At 34.4% G+C, this 16,777-nt stretch overlaps 1 pseudogene; it reads right to left on the bottom strand.

The window, feature by feature from the left end:
* Positions 1-15,233: 15,233 nt before the first annotated feature.
* On the bottom strand, positions 15,234-15,757 carry LOC103673028 (annotated as a pseudogene).
* Between the last annotated feature and the right edge of the window lie 1,020 nt (positions 15,758-16,777).

Raw genomic sequence — 16,777 nt, forward strand, 5'->3', positions numbered from 1 at the left:
TGAACAGACTTTAATAGCACATAAGGTGTATATTGATGGCTAGGAAAAAACAAAGGCGGAGAGGACACAGAATATTTGTTCAGTATGAAACTTCTCTATAGTGTGTTGAGTAGATCCCTTCAACTGCATGTTCGAAGATGAAATTAATCTAGTGAACCAGTTAAGGAGAAGCAAACACCAACACAATTGAATTGTGTGTCAATGGATATCCAAGGTGGCTCAGAATAAAAAGAGTAAAGAAATGTTGATTGTGCATTAAAATATGCAAATTATTCAGTGTGGAAATTATTTCTGGGAGAAGATGAATATTGTAAAGGATTATATTAACAAAAGAGTAAATAGAATTGGAAAATAGGAGTAGCAGATGTTATCTTTTGTTTTCTACTTGTCAGAGCCAGCGAGTCCTGCATTTTCAACATTGTGATTTAAATTCCTCTTGCCCACCATCCACTAGGCATCAGGTGTTTGAACTTAATCTCAATACTGGATAGGAAACCTTCAAACAAAACAAGACATTGTACTTTGGAAGCACTGCTGCCTAAGTCTTTAAAAGTTGAGCTCCATATCATCGAATTCTTCACATACAATTAGTCAATACAAATCAAGATATTTGTAGCATGCTTTAATCTTAATGAACTTGAAAAGTTCTTTCCCTTTATTGCTGATCTGTCTGAACATGCATAATCTATGCTCCTCACCATTTTCTTTATCTACTTCCATAATAATATATATAAACAGACATATAAATAGTATATTAAAATTAGACTATGGACTCTGGGAAACAAACTGAGGACTTCAGAGGGGAGGGAGGTGGAGGATCGGGATAGGCCAGTGATGGGTATTAAGGAGGGCACGCATTGCATGGAGCACTGGGTGTTATACGCAAATAATGAATCATGGAACACTACATCAAAAGCTAATGATGTACTGTATGGTGACTAACATAACATAATAAAAAGTTTTTAAAAAATTAGACTAAATTATTCCCACACACTCAAAACTATATTCTTATTCAAGTTCCAGAAATTAATTTTAAAATGCTATTTTAAATTTCCTAACATAGAAGACACTTACTTTCTATATAAGTGGGAACGAATATAAGTAGTTTTGGAAATCTAAATCTGTTTTCCAACTTGAACAGCTTCTGTTTGAAGTGCTTCTTTGTTATACTGCTGATGTGTACTATTTTGAGTTAAAATTTAATACAAATGGTGGTGATTTATTATGCTCAGAATGCAATCACCATTATATATTTAATGATTTTAATTCTTAATATATTTACATAGATTTGACCAGAAAAAAAAACAAACATTAAATTGATTTAAAGTCAGAACAACTAAATTTCTGTTAAGATATTGTATAATTTAACATCTTGCCATTCAGTTTCTCTCTCACTAATGTATGAAAATGATGTTTGCTTATCACTACTCAAAGAACAGCTAGTTGATGATTGGTAGTTGTAAAAGGACCTCTGGTTCTTTGGACAAACATTCACCAGGGGAATACTTACAGCATCATAAAATTAATACTTAAAAAATAATTTTGGTTTTGATGGCTTGAGTATAAAATGGTCTCTTTAGCTTTACATTTGTAGTCACCACTGAGATGAAAGCTGGCATTTCCATCAAGCCGGTTACAGTCTCAGTTATTTCTGACCCCATACATTCTTGTCACTTTTTGAATCCCATTTCCCCCCTCGCCAGAATTAATATAAAACAACTACAAAAAAAAAAAAAAACCTACCAAAACTTTTCTCTTTTAAATAACAATAAAATGATATTATTGAACCAAATTCTTATCAATATATCTTTTTCTAGAGACCAGAAATAATTGCATTTTTTTCCTGCTCTCTGGCATGGTCAGGCAATCAGGTTCTCTAGGGAATCAAACATTTCTGTCAATAATTTTCTCATGAACATAATCTATACATAAACTATCAGATTTCAACAAATAAAACAAATTATAACACTGTTCTAACACTAAACACATATACAATTTATATACATGTTTTAATACTTCATAAATTACACAAAGCCTTACAGTACATTGAGGCTATCAATAGTAATTTTATTAATTATTTCATTGCAAACCTGTATCTTTTTTGTCTCTTTCCTTTTTGTCAGATAAAGTTTTTATTATAATTTTAATAGAAAATATGATCTGTGTCTTAGTTTAGATATTATGTGGTATAGGAAAAATAACTTGGTTCTTGTCCCAAGAAATGTAAAGTTTAATCTCCACATCATTAAAATATTTCACTCTTATTTCCACAATCCCCACGTTGTACTCTAATAGCAGCAATAGATCAATTCTTAACCTACATATCTTTCTACCCTATATATAAAAATAACTACCAATATAAAATGTTGAGAAATGTTTTCTGCTCTAATTAGAATGGATTGGTTAAGATGTATTCTTTATAGAGTCTAATCAGGTTGAAAATAAGCAGAAAGCAAAAATGGATTATCCAACATATGTAATGATCATTTATGTTTAAGTTCATGGTGAAACAACTATGAGAATAATCTTCTTCCATAGTTATTTTGTGTGATGAGTGGCAAAATAAAAAGAAACTTGTATCATCAAAATGTTTTAGTATTAATTTAAAAATCAAAAATGTGTATTTTAAATCTTTAAATATATATTACTTTTAATTTTATATTTGGTTTATATTTATATAGGTTTATATTTGAGGTAAACTTAAACCTTAAAAAAAATTGGATGATGATTACAACTAAAGATCAGGAAAATAAATTATGGCCATTCCCTTTATAATGGTCTTTGGTCTTTCTATTTATAAAATATTTACCTTAATTTTAAAATAATTTTGGAACACCTGTGAGCCTTAGTCGGTTAAGCATCTGACTCTTGATAACAGCTCAGCTCTTGATCTTAGGACCATGAGTTCAAGCCCTGTGTTAAAAAAATAAAAAATAAAAAATAAAATAAAATAAAAAGTAAATAATTTTGATTGACTAAGAACTTGGAAGAGCTAAAGCTTAAGTACCATTTGTAATATCCACTTATTGTTCTGTAAATTATATAAAATATCTTAGGGCATTTAAAATAACAAACACTTCATACATTATTTGACAATCGTCTGTTAGTTCTTTAATATTCTCAAGGTCTCTAGAGATTCACTGTAACCAAGGACCGTTGCTGAAGGTGGAAGGACCATGGAGTAACCCTGAAAACTATAGTATAATTAACTTAATTAGTTTTTTTACATGTTTAGATTTTTAAATATACACTGGATGAACTTGTCTAATTCAGGACAATATAGGATTATTTTTTATATTAACCACTTATTATTTTCATATATCAAATAACTTTTATAAGGCATCATTTAAGAAATTAAAAACATGTGGGATGCCTGGGTAGCTCAGTTGGTTAAGCGTCTGACTTTTAATTTTGGCTCAGGGCATGATCTTAGGATCGTGTGATCAAGTCCCACGTCAGGTTCCATGCAGTGCAGAGTGTGCTTGAGATTCTCTCTCTCTCTCTCTCAAATAATAAAATAAATAAATATCTCTAAAAAAAAAGGAAGTCAAAATCATTAGTAAAGTTGTTAAAATAAAGTAGAGACCATTTGTTTTATTAATAAACCCGTAATTTCATTTGCAATTTTCTTTTCTGCAATGGCATAATGTCCTGAGGATCTCATTCTTTTCAGGTTTTCATTATACATAGCTTTAATACAACATAATTTTAGTTTTCCTATCTTTAAAAAATCTCTCCAATATGTTTATAAGCAAATTAATTTTATTATAGTCATATATTTAGAGTATTATATGTTTCAAAATAAATGTAGAAAAATTAATTCCTTGATAATTGTAATGGAATAAATACAGATATTGACATATCAAACTTTTTATATTATGGTTTTAGTATATTCAAGTAACATACATATATATACACACATTCATATGCAGACACATACATATATATTATGCATGTGTTAGTGTATGCGCACACTAAATACATTCTATATCTATGAATATATACATATAGTGTGTACAAACACGTTTACTGTTATTTCTTATGATATAAAATGTATGTTCTTTCTCACTGAGTCAAAAGATCAAAAATGTGTAAACAATAATAGAGCAATTCAATTTTTCTCCTGGCTACTGAAGAATGAAGAAGGTGAATCATGATTAGTTTGACATTCTTCCTTTTTTCTTTATAAAGACAACCTTAACAGAAAGATCAGAAGCTTATAAGATGATTTTCAAAAGTAGAAGCAGTAACAAAACTGACTTTTTCAGTGTAAACACCATTTCCTGGGAGTCCTGGAAGTATCATAAATTCACTGTGTGATGAGGGTATTTATAAAACCTGGACTTCAGTTCTTTGTGTAATCAAGTCATTGAAAAAGAGCAGTAGCTTTCAGTATAGTTTTAAACTTCAGTACACTATAATAGACACAATTAAGACTAACAGACGAGGTGACATAGACCAACCCCTTTTCAGAGTACATGTAGTAAAGATGTGTGAAATTTAAGAAATGCCATCTTGAAAGAACTAGCAAATAAATGAGAGAGCAAATAAATATTGATCCAAATTGAGAAATGGACAGAAATTCAAAGTTATTCATTTGACTTGGGAACTTTTTTGCCTTTGGAGAATGCTGATCTCAAAGACATGGATTAAGATTGTGCAAAACTTTTGGCAACCTTCAAGTTATAGTGTGGCACAAATTAAAATCCAGGAAATTCCATAGTGAACCCTTGTTACTTTGGAATGGAATCCTAAAAACTTACATTCTAGGAATGGGGTAATTACCAAAAACACAAAACAAAACAAAACACACTCGAATTCACTGGACTTCCTCTGTGATTAACACAGGATGACCCAGAAAATTTAACAATCTCCTGACAAGGAGGTTGCCTTTTTATTGTCTTTTAGCATGCATCAGAAGCAAACAGGAATTTTCTTTAGAGAATGACATCATACCAGACCTCCAATTATTTCTACAATTTCTCAAAATATACTGTCTCACAATCAATACATTCAGAGATTGTAATTATCAAACAGTTAAGCTCAAAATAATTATGCTTTCTTTATTCAATGAGATTTAAAGAATTAAATATTGGAATAGAGAATTGGAAGCCATAAAAATGAAATAAATTTGAAAAAGTACTAAATAGAAGTTCTAAAAATTAATGTATTTGCTAAAATAAAGACAAAATTAAAATTAGTATGGTTAGAAGTAAATGGAATCAGAAATAAAGTTAAATGAGCAAAAAATAACTACAAATCCATTATATGTTTCAATATTAAGATGGCGTTTTTAGTAACTCATGGTAAATCAAAAAAAGCCCAGTTAAAATGTGAAATTATTTTAAACTGATTGTTATTGGAAATACAACATCTAAACACTTGTTGTAGGAAGGTAAACAGAGCATAGAGGGATACTTGTATCCTTAAATATATATATTAGAAAAATGTAAAGCATAAAATCAGTGAACTATTGATATATATTTAAAAATAAATATATACACATAGAAAAAAGTAATAAAATATAAAGAACTCACCTAATAAAAAATTAACAAATCTACCTATGACTCTTTTAAAAAGACTAAATGAGACTCATAAAAAAATGAGAGGACAAAAACAGTCAATATTAAAAAGGATTTCACTCTAAACTCTGCATACATTAAAAATATATTAAAAGAATACTTGGATAAAACTAACAATATCCTTGGAAGTTTAAAAGAAATGGACAGATTCCTAGAGAAACAACCACAACTTACCTAAACGAACATAAGGATATATAGAAAACTAAATATTTCTCTATGGTTTGTTATGAATATGTCTAAACATATAGAAAAGTAACAAGATTTTCGTGGTAAATCCTCATATACTCACCACCTACATTCTATTATTAATATTTTACTATACTTGTTTTATCACATAACTCTCTAAATATTCCTCTTGCTAGGCATCAGTCCATTTTATTTTTGATACATTGGAAAGTAAATCATGGACATTAGTATAATTTCCTCTAAGTAGCATACATGCTATTAGCTGGAATTAAATTTTTATATACATTTTTATATTGAGGGAAAACTTGCATATAGTGAATTTTATAGATCTTAAGAGAATATTCAGTGAGTTTTGACAAATGTATATGCCTGAGTAACAGTAAATGCTACCAGGTTATAGAACATTACTCCTGTTTCCTCCCCCCCCAAAAAAAATCACTTTTTAAATTTTTTATCGTAATTTAATTTTGCCTGTTCTAGAAGTTAATATAAACAAAATCATAGAGCATGCACTTTTTAATGTAAAGCTCCTTTCACTTAGTGCAATGATTTTGAGATTCATGCTTGTCATTGTGTATAAGTAGTTTATTCCTTTTTAATGCTGAGTAGTATTTCATTGCATGACTTTACTGCAGTTTCTTTAACCATTCTTCTGTTGGTGGATACTTGGGCTATTTTTAGTTTCTGACTATTATGAACAAAGCTGATAAGAACATTCTTAAGAAGTCATTTTTAAAATGTATTCAGAAATGAAAAGGACAAAACATAGTTAAGATACTTTTAAAGAATAGAGTTTGAGGGTTTGTATTATTGGGCTTCAAGCCAAGGATAGACATACAGATCAAAGAAGGATAATAGAAAGCTGGGAATAATCACATATCCACACACACAGAGGAACTTAATTTATGACAAAGGTGACAATATTAATAATCATAAAAAATATGTCTACTATTAGCAGTATAATTTGTGCCACTGGCAATAGTACTCAGAGTTTGTTGTTATTGATTTATTGATGTTACTCTTAGTTTACAATCATCAGTTTTATGTTTTTCCATGAAGTTCAGAGCTGGAGGTTTTGGTGTAAAAAGTTCAGTTTTCTTCAAGGTAGTTAGTATATAAAGAATCATTCTTTATAAATATAGTTTCCCTGGGGCTCTCTCTCTGAAAGACCAGACTCCAATCAGGAGTCTATTAAAGTCAAATACCTACAAAATAGAAAACAAAAGTTATTTGTTCTCAATATAAATCTTGTCCTTTGCTGAATTAAGACTTCCTTTTAGATTGATTTAGGAAAATCAATTTAAAAATCCCCCCATATTTGCACTGAAAAAAAGAAAATACACCCTGAAGAACTACTGATTGATACATTGTAAGGGTGATGTATTTTTAAGTACACAGTTTTTCCAATTAAAACTTGCCAGGAGGAACAAATTATCAACTCTTGTTTTGATACAATGGGAGATATAATTGTATACTCCTATTTCTCAGTCCAATTTGCATTTGATTAAACTTTTTATTTTGATTTTCAGCTCATAAGGACTGAAAAGAAAGATATATCCATGTGATATAGTAAATGTTGAGGGGAATAAAAAAAATATTTTACCTTGAAAGTTAAGCTTCCTAGAATATGTTGCTCTTTTGATGGTAAAATGTGAGTCAGAAGGTGAAAAATGTGAATTGTATCCAGAAAGTATAAATTAGAGATGATAGTGGAAATATTTATATGTGGCCATAACATGGCACATGAAACTAATGTTTGGTCTATTTTTTCCACCTCCATCATCCACTTCCTGTGTAGGAACATCTGAGGATGTTCTATATTAGAATATTATATCGGGACACTATATCAGAATAGGTGAAGATAAGGGGAGCCCTGCACAAGTGTCAATCATGATCTCCTACTCTATTCCCAGGAGGGAAGAAGCAGAGCCAATTGTTTTGGTTTGCTATAGAAATAATTAAATGAAGGGCTCTTATTGAAAGAGAGATAGAAAAAAGTCAAAAAAGAAATTGATAGGAGACATTTGAGAAAGATCAATCCACAAAATTGAGAATCCACCCAACAATCACTTTTGAATATAAGATGATTCTGATAATATGAGACTGGCGATTTCCCACTTGTAGTTTGCTGAATGACAAACTCTACATAAATCCGAAACTTTTTTTTCTTTTTTTGATTGGGGGAATCATATGATGGGAAGGTGGTTGACCTAATGGTTAGCTTAGAGTAGATATAGAAGTTATCTTGGCTCATGAAGATGCTAGTCTTCCACTCAAGCAGCTACCAGCCAAGATCTACTCAGCCTCTTTCACTCGTCCTATTACATCCAGTGCAATGAGTGAGAGTGAGACAGCAGAGCCTAAAGTCCTGGATATCACCTGTGCACAGCTGAGATTTGATGGAAACATTAGCAGAGAAAGCCAACTAAGAAGAACCCTAAAACCAGGTGTGGATTTCCTATCACCCTGGTATGTACCCACCCATGTCCCTCAGTTACTCCCTATTTCCTCCAGGTGATGGTCCAGGAAGAGAGAGGATAGAGGAGGAAAAGGAAGAGCTCTTCAAACATCGTAAAAATTCAGAAAGGGAGCTTCTAATCATGACTGCAGTGTTAGTTCTTGAATTAGATTACATAGCTTGTCCAAAAGGTATTAAAATTTAGACTAGAAGAAAGAAAGAAAGAAAGAAAGAAAGAAAGAAAGAAAGAAAGAAAGAAAGAAAAAGAAGAAGAAAGAAAGAAAGAAAGAAAGAAAGAAAGAAACCCTTAAATTATAATTAACTATGTCATTTTTGTTGCCAAAAGCAAAGAGTAGCCCCTAAAGGAAATTTATTTATGTAATACAAATATTAGTATTTGTGCACATCTGACTTGTAGTTACCCAATTTATACCAGTTATAAAAATGAGATTCAGTAAGATGAGAAAACATAAGTGTTGCTTCTGCTTTGGGCTCCTTATGACCCCTTTCAATCTTTCTGGCTTTATCTATCTAATAGCCTGTCAGTCTAAATTCTCTGTGACAGTGAGCACTTCTTTTTCTTCCACTATGTAAGTGAGTCTTTGACTAAAAGGTTAGTTGTACAAAATGCCTCAGGATCAATACATGTGGGAGAATATAGAGTACTTCCAGAGTAATATGAGGTCTGGAGAATTTTCATTTGTAGGAATAGATGAGACAAAATGTCGTCAGCATGAGATAAAATAGTTTCAAGTGTGACAAAATAGAGGAAGAGAGAGATAATAAATAAGATGTTTCATGATTGATGAATGACACAAAAGCACACAGGATCCACAACCCACTTTTTTTTTTTTTATTTCTTTTTTACTATGGGCATCGTCATGTTTTCTGTGGATATTCTTAATAAAGGGAAAAAAAAAACACCCTGTAAGTCATGAGAAATAGTAAGACAATCATACTCACCATGAGACAATAAACACCTACTTCAGAAAAGTTTTTCAAAACTCAGGCTTCTGTATTCTTAATAGGCTGTTTATTGAAGGGCAAAAAAATTATAATTCCCTTGAGCAGCAAGCACAAAGTCATGATTTACCTCTGCAAAATATAGAAAACCTTTACACTGGTCTATTGGCGATGGTGTTCCACGAATGTCAGCATCATGCTTTGTTTTTTAACTTTATCAATAATATCAATAGTAGTCTACTTGATTTCAGTCACTCTGAGGAATCCAAATACACACCACCTTCTCCAGGGCCTCAGGTCCTGAAAAGGAGACATCAGCTCAAAGTAAGGAAAAGGTAGAGGTCAAAGGAGCTTTAGGAGAACTTCTAGCCAAAATGTGAAAAAAAAAAAAAAAAGTGTGTGTGTTTGGCATGTGTATTAAATTCACCAAAATCTTGGGCGCATGGGTGGCTCAGTAGGTTAAGCGCCTGCCTTTGGCTCCTGTCATGATCCCAGGGTCCTGAGACTGACTCCCACATCGGGCTCCCTGTTCAGCGGGGAGCCTCCTTCTCCCTCTGCTGCTCTCTCTGCTTGTGTGCTCTCTTGCTCTCTGTCTCTCAAATAAATCTTAAGAAAAAAGAATAAATTTCACAAAAACGGTACTATAATCATTTTAATACATAAGGCTTTCAAGTCCTATTGTTTTCATTATAGTAACACACACACGTATGATTGATGGCTGGCCAGAATATCAAGTATATTCTAATATATCTGGAAATAGTCTGAATTACTGTATATAATCACATCCACCTCTTTCCACCCTGACTGCTAAAAATTGTGCAGCCTTGTAGATGGAAATAGAATATCTTTTCTAAATTGTTAGTGAGATATTGATAGATATTCCATGATAAAACAGACTATAATTGATAAGTTTGAGAAATGTTGATTTAAAAAGTTAAATAACTTCACGTATTTCAGGATTTCTCAGAAAACTTGCTAACGAGAATTATAACAAAATATTAGTAAAAGGTACCTTGCTTAGGGGATCATGAGGGTGATCCAGAAATAAGATGCTTGAACAGGTTGAGAAGTGGTATTTTATAGGAATTTAAAGTCACTAATGTGGTATCAGAAACAGAGGCAGTGAGGCTGGAGAAATAGGGAGAAATCAATTGTGGCGGGGCTTTGTCATTATTCTAAGAGGAGTAGAAAGTCTTTGAAAGATTTAAAACAAAGGAGTAAGTAACCTGTGTGTTAAAGGATGATTCTGGCAGCACCGCAGAATGGATTTGGGTGTGGAAGAAAGAAAGGAGGATCCAACTCAAAAGAATATACCAGTGGTTGCGAGGAGGTAAAAGATCTTTAGACCAGAGCAATGGCTATGGTAATGTAGAGACATGCCTATTCCCAAGGCAGTTTTAATTGGCTGATCTATGTATTCATTAAAAAAAATTATTTGGTCCCTACTATGGAACTTGAGCTGTCCTAGTCAGAGGAGATACCAGCAAACAAGATAGATAAGGACTCCGCTCATGTAGAATGTATAGTCTCCTGGATCCAGAAATATAAAAACATATGCAAACAAACTAACTGAATAAGTAATAAAGTTTAATATGATCAAAATAACTCTGCAGGGGCGCCTGGGTGGCACAGCGGTTAAGCGTCTGCCTTCGGCTCAGGGCGTGATCCCAGCGATCTGGGATCGAGCCCCACATCAGGCTCTTCTGCTATGAGCCTGCTTCTTCCTCTCCCACTCCCCCTGCTTGTGTTCCCTCTCTCGCTGCCTGTCTCTATCTCTGTCAAATAAATAAATAAAATCTTTAAAAAAAAAAAAATAACTCTGCAGAAAAAAATTAAATACAAGACTATTTGTGAAAGAATAAATTAGAACTCATAGAATTGAAAATATAATTGTTGAAATTAAAACCTAAATAGACGAGTTAAATAGCACATTAGAGACAGCTGAAAGAAAAAAAAGGTGAATGGGAAGATATCACCTAGAATGAAGCACAAAGAGAAAAAGAAATTTTTAAAGTACATGGGAGAGAAATTGGAGGAAAAGGAGAAAACTTATGGTGATAAAGGTCAGAAAATCAGCTACCTGTGGGTGGTTATTGATTATAAGTTGCATAATTCTGGAAAACTGAAATTATTCCATATCATGAGTGTGTACAAAAATAAATTTGTATCAAGACACATTCTTACACTTGGTTCAATGTTCTAGATGTAAGCTATACCTCAAAAAAAAGTAAAAACAAAAAATAAAAAGATAAAAAGAAAAATTTAAAAAATATGTTTGATTAGAGTTTTATATTCTGGGAAGTAAGTGAATAGATGAAAAGCAAAGAAAATAACTGGAAAACTTCCAATGATGGTTTGTTCAACATTTTTTGGAAAAATAGTAGAAACATGAAGGAAAAACAGACTCTATAGAATTAACTTTAACAGGTGAGAAGAGAATTTGAGCTTGCTTATATCTTAGCCAATGTTTTTAAGGATCTTTTCAATACTTTTGTAGCTTCATACAGAACACTCCTATTACACAGTGTAAGGGACAATCTATAACACATGGGCTTCATGCTGCATTTAGTATATTGGATACTAAACTGTGAACATTATCCTAATCATTCATTTAAAGCAAAGACCTCAAAAACCGGCAACAGAAGACTTATTGCAAGGGATGTTAGGATTTGGAACGTAAAAGGAAAGAGTGCTATAACTCCACTACCACTTTTAAAGCAATTGGTTCCCGTGAGAATAATCACAACTATTATGCTTCCCTATATCTTTATAGGACCCTGTGAAAGGTACAAGAACATCTTTAGGTTGCAGGTTCCAGGATGCTAATTGAATAAAACAAGAACAGTCTTAATAAGCCTTCCGGAATTCTACTTTCAACCTTTCCCCATTATTTATTTTTCTTCATCCTTCGTTTTCATGCCTCCATACTTTTCCTGTGATATCCAGTTGTATATTCAACAGTGACTATTGGAAAAACCATGTCATCTCATAAGCAAAATTCAGCCTGTGGGACTACTGCACCTTCAATATAATGCATAACATTTTGAACACTTTGCATCACCAAGATGCCTGTGACAGCTTGATTTTCTGTTTACTGATGCACAAAAATATTACTGAACATTCTGTCACAGGTTAGATTTTCCAGAATATACTGGAGAAGAATTTCAGATGTAAGATATGTATTAAGAAACAGCAGTCAAGGGGCACCCGGGTGGCTCAGTCAGTTAAGCGTCTGCCTTTGGCTCAGGTCATGATCCCAGGGTCCTGGAATTGAGTTCCCCTGCTCAGTGGGGAACCTGCTTCTCCCTCTGCCCCTCCTCCTCCACTTGTGCTCTGTTTCTCGCTTTCTGTCTCTCTCTCTCTCAAATAAATAAATAAAATCTTAGAAAAAGAAAGAAAAGAAAAGAAAGAAAGAAAGAGAAAGAAAGAAAGAAAGAAAGAAAGAAAGAAAGAAAGAAAGAAAGAAGAAAGAAAGAAAGAAGAAAGAAACAGCAGTAAAGGGAAGGATGAGGGAGAGGAAGAATTTAAGCCATGATAGAAGTCCTATGTAGTGTTGACAAATTTAGCAGAGAACTATAAAATGACTATTGCACATCAGAATGTCCTATATCAGATAGAAATGGCTGAGATTTTTATACTCCATTTCACTAGAGACCAGAGCTCAGAATTGTAAGGATGGTAAGCATAAAAGCTCCCAGTAGGTATGGGAGCAAAGAGATGATTACAAATGGGGTCATTCCTGTTTATCTCTTACTACCAGACCTATGTATCTTTCCTTTTGGAAAATACTTACTTTTTGTTCTCTGATTTTATGAGTATACTGCATGCTAGAGGATGGCAAAACATCCTCACAGAGTGTTGTCTCCGAGCTGGCACTTCGGGTATGTCTTCATAGGCATGACAATGCTGTAACATTGAGTATGTGATACAATAAATGTATCTTATGTTCATGATCCTACACTCAACCTATTAAATGGTTTCCCTGGTCTGACATGTTCCTTTTTTTTTTTTTTTTTGACATGTTCTTATGTAAGATTCCACATTTAAAAAAGCAAATACTTCCACATGCTCTCATATTATAGTGCTGACTTGTCTCTACAGTTAGAGATGGTGACCAAACCATGGATGGAATATGTGATAATCTCTGTGAGAATAAAGTGTCACTCCAGATAGAAAAATCCCAATGTAGTCATTTTAAACCATGTAGTTGATCTTCGAGAAATTGTGCCATATGAGAGGCTTAGCACTTTTCACTATTCTTGACAGGTTATACTTTTGGCATCAGCAATAAATGGTTCAGTTTTGGTAAGTATGGATCCATGGTGTTGGCCGTTGGCAGCCTCCACATCTATCAGTGTGGCCACCTCATTCTTGTATTCATTATGGCAGAACTGGATTGCCCAAGACAGAGGAGCTTATATCATTGGCTTGAATCATTTGCCTTCTCTATAGTACATGCTTTCTGGTGGGTACTAGAATGATAATGTAAAGCACTTCACTTTTTATGCCCCTCATATATGTCCATACTCATGTATTCACTCAGCTTTCCTTGTCTCCCAATCCTGGAAAAAGCTTTCCTTTGCTTTTCGTGGCCACCCATGGATGAGGATACAGTGAAATCTCTATCAATTTTGGTTAGCATCCACATACTGAAATAACCAAGCACCCATATATATAAATTAAACTTGTTTTCATTGTCCTCCTCCTTCAGCTGGTCATAAGAATTCTTCCATAAAACCACAGGCAACATACTGAAGGAACAGCTGCTGTAGAAGTGGCGGATGCCATATTGCTTGTGACTTCTTGTCTTGTTTAATGCTCATGGATGCCTTTACTACTTTATATTACAATGGATTATTGCTGGGCCTTTGTGACCACATGACTTGGTAGATCTGCAGGACCCAGCTTATGATGGTAGGTCCAGCCATGTGGTCATTTAGTCTCATGATCAAGTCTTTTTCCATACCTATCAGGGTCCAGAGGCATGTAAGAGTTGTTTTTCATAGGGCATATAATTCTCTTGTGGAGATTTTGTGGCCTTGCTTCAGAAGCTCAGGGCCTGTGTCATAATGCTTTTAATATTGCTTGCTACAAACTCCACATGGAATCTTTTCCCTCCACTGATACTACCAATTTCATAAAGTCTGCAGGATTACAGGCTCTCAGTGCTAAGGATGCAGGTACGACACCTTAGATCTAGTGCAGGGGAGTTTCCTCTTTTAAGGCTCAGTCAGAGATGGAAGCCTTTTGCATGCCTGGTTTATGACCAGAACATATTCCCAGGTGTGAAATTTGCTGTTTCCAAAACATGAAAAGGTCCACCAGAAAGTGTGCTTCCTTCTTTGCAATAGGCAGTACAGGTGCAATAATTTATCTTTTACTTTGGAGATTATGCCTTTTTTTCCCATTGGAATCATTTTTTTAATATTTAAATACAAAAAGTGAGCACATTTTTTTTTTCTTTTTTAGACACATGCGCAGGTCCAATAGCCAAAGTGGGCAGAAGAAATGAGCTCCTGCTCTGTTCTCCACAGTCCCCACTGTGAGGCTGCTGCCAGCCCTCCTTCCTTTCCAACATAGAAATTCACAGTGGCTTCTTTATACTACAGTTGTAATGCATTATGTGTTTCATATTTTATGATGGCCCTTCCCAACATCTCCATGCTTAAAAACAAAAATATTCAGGGGTACTTCCTTCCCAGTGGCATCACTTCCTATGCCACGATGGGAGAGTGAGGAGATCTTGTAGTTACATATTACTTAGTGAAAGGGGTGGGCTGGCCAGAGCTGGAGCAACCACCTGCATTGCTGCACTCTGGTATCAGAGGGAGGACAGAAGAAATGGGACAATGTGGAGGGCACAGTTGCAAGTTAGCAGTGTCCAGGAGAAACTGGGGAGAATTCTCCCCACCAGGTTTAGATAGATCAATGTGCTGAAGTTACAAATAATAATAATAATAATAATAATTAAAATAATCAGCAGTTCAAACACTATTGAATTTTCAAACTTGTCTCACCAAGACAATTCATACAGGAGTAACAATCTAGATCTTTCCAGGAAGTGAAGGTAGAACCCCTGGTTTTCCTCCTGAGAGCCCTGTGTTCCTCCTTAGAAACATCTGCCCTTGCTACAGTTGTTGCTGCTACTCCATTTGAAACTTCTGAGTCTCAAAGACAACAGGAAGAACCAAGATCATGAAGGAAAGTGGTCCCAGTCAGCAAGGCTGTCCTGGAAAACCTGTACATTTTTAGAGCTATAAAGAGGGAGAGATCAAAAGTTGCCCCAGCTGTGGACCAGACCCTCTCTGGGAACATCTCTTTCAGACCCCACAGTCTCTCTGACAGGGTCTATTCTAGCTCCTTGCCTTCTTCCTCCTCCAGTTCCTCCTCAGAATTCTTGGCATTACCTTTCAGAAGAAATTCATACTGGAACAGGGGCACCCCACTGCTGCTAGTGGTGGCAGCAGCCATGGCTTTGAAGATTATGTCTTGACATGCGTTGGACCACTAGACACTTAAAAATGTCACAGATAGGGCTGCCTGAGTGGCTCATCTGGTTAAGCATCTGACTCATGGTTTTGGCTCAGGTCATGATCTCAGGGTCCTGGAATCGAGCCCCACATGGAGCTCCTTGCTCAGTATGTAGTGAGGAGCAGTAAGATTCTTTCCCTTTCCCTCTCCCTCCCCCTCTGCTCCTCCCCCCACTCATGTGCGCGATGTCTCTCTCTCTCTCTCAAATAAATAAATAATAAAATCTTTTTAAAAATGTTATGGATGTGACAGACCTTTGTGTATTCTAGTTTCTGGAGTGCATGTGTCTTACCAAGACCTTTAGTACGTCCAGTTCTGACTCAGCCTATCCAATCAATACATTACCAGTGTAATATCAATTTGATGTTCTACAGACTATTCAGATGGTCCAGGTCACTTGGTGCTATATCATGACAGGGCAGAAAATGAACATAGCTTTGGGGGAAAAATGAAAATGCATATTTTTTTCTGCTTCATGTGAATGCTAAAGTATTTAATTCTCTATTTTGATAATGATGGAAAAGAGTTCAGTTGCCAAATCAATGGCTAATACTATGTGTCTGAGTATTCTTAATATACTCTAGCAAAAATACCACATCTAGTATGTTAGCTGTAGTCAGGGGTACAACTTGGTTGAGCTTGAAATAATCTCTAACAATTCTCCAGGGTCTAGCTTCTTTCTGTGGGGATCATACTGGTGAATCATATGAAGATATGACAAACCACTACCCCAAATCCTTTTGGATTCTTAAGAGTGGCACTAATTTCTGCCAAAGCCTTGCCCAGAATGTGATGTTCATTTTGGCTTACTATCTTGGCTGGATATAAGTAACTACAAAGTCTTCTGCTTCTGCTTGACTTTACCTATTATGATAGCCTGTGTCCTGTGGACTAAGAACCTAATGTGAGGTTGTGCCAACTTCCAAGTATGTCAGTCCCAATTATATATTTGGGTACCAGGAAAGTGATGACTGGCTGTCTTTGCAAAATGAAGGTAATCATTGTAAACCAAACTTTGATCAACACTCTATTTATTATCCCAGCCCTATGTATTCTC

Source organism: Ursus maritimus, unplaced genomic scaffold, assembly GCF_017311325.1.
Source record: "Ursus maritimus isolate PB19 unplaced genomic scaffold, ASM1731132v1 scaffold_4, whole genome shotgun sequence".
Taxonomy (NCBI): domain Eukaryota; kingdom Metazoa; phylum Chordata; class Mammalia; order Carnivora; family Ursidae; genus Ursus; species Ursus maritimus.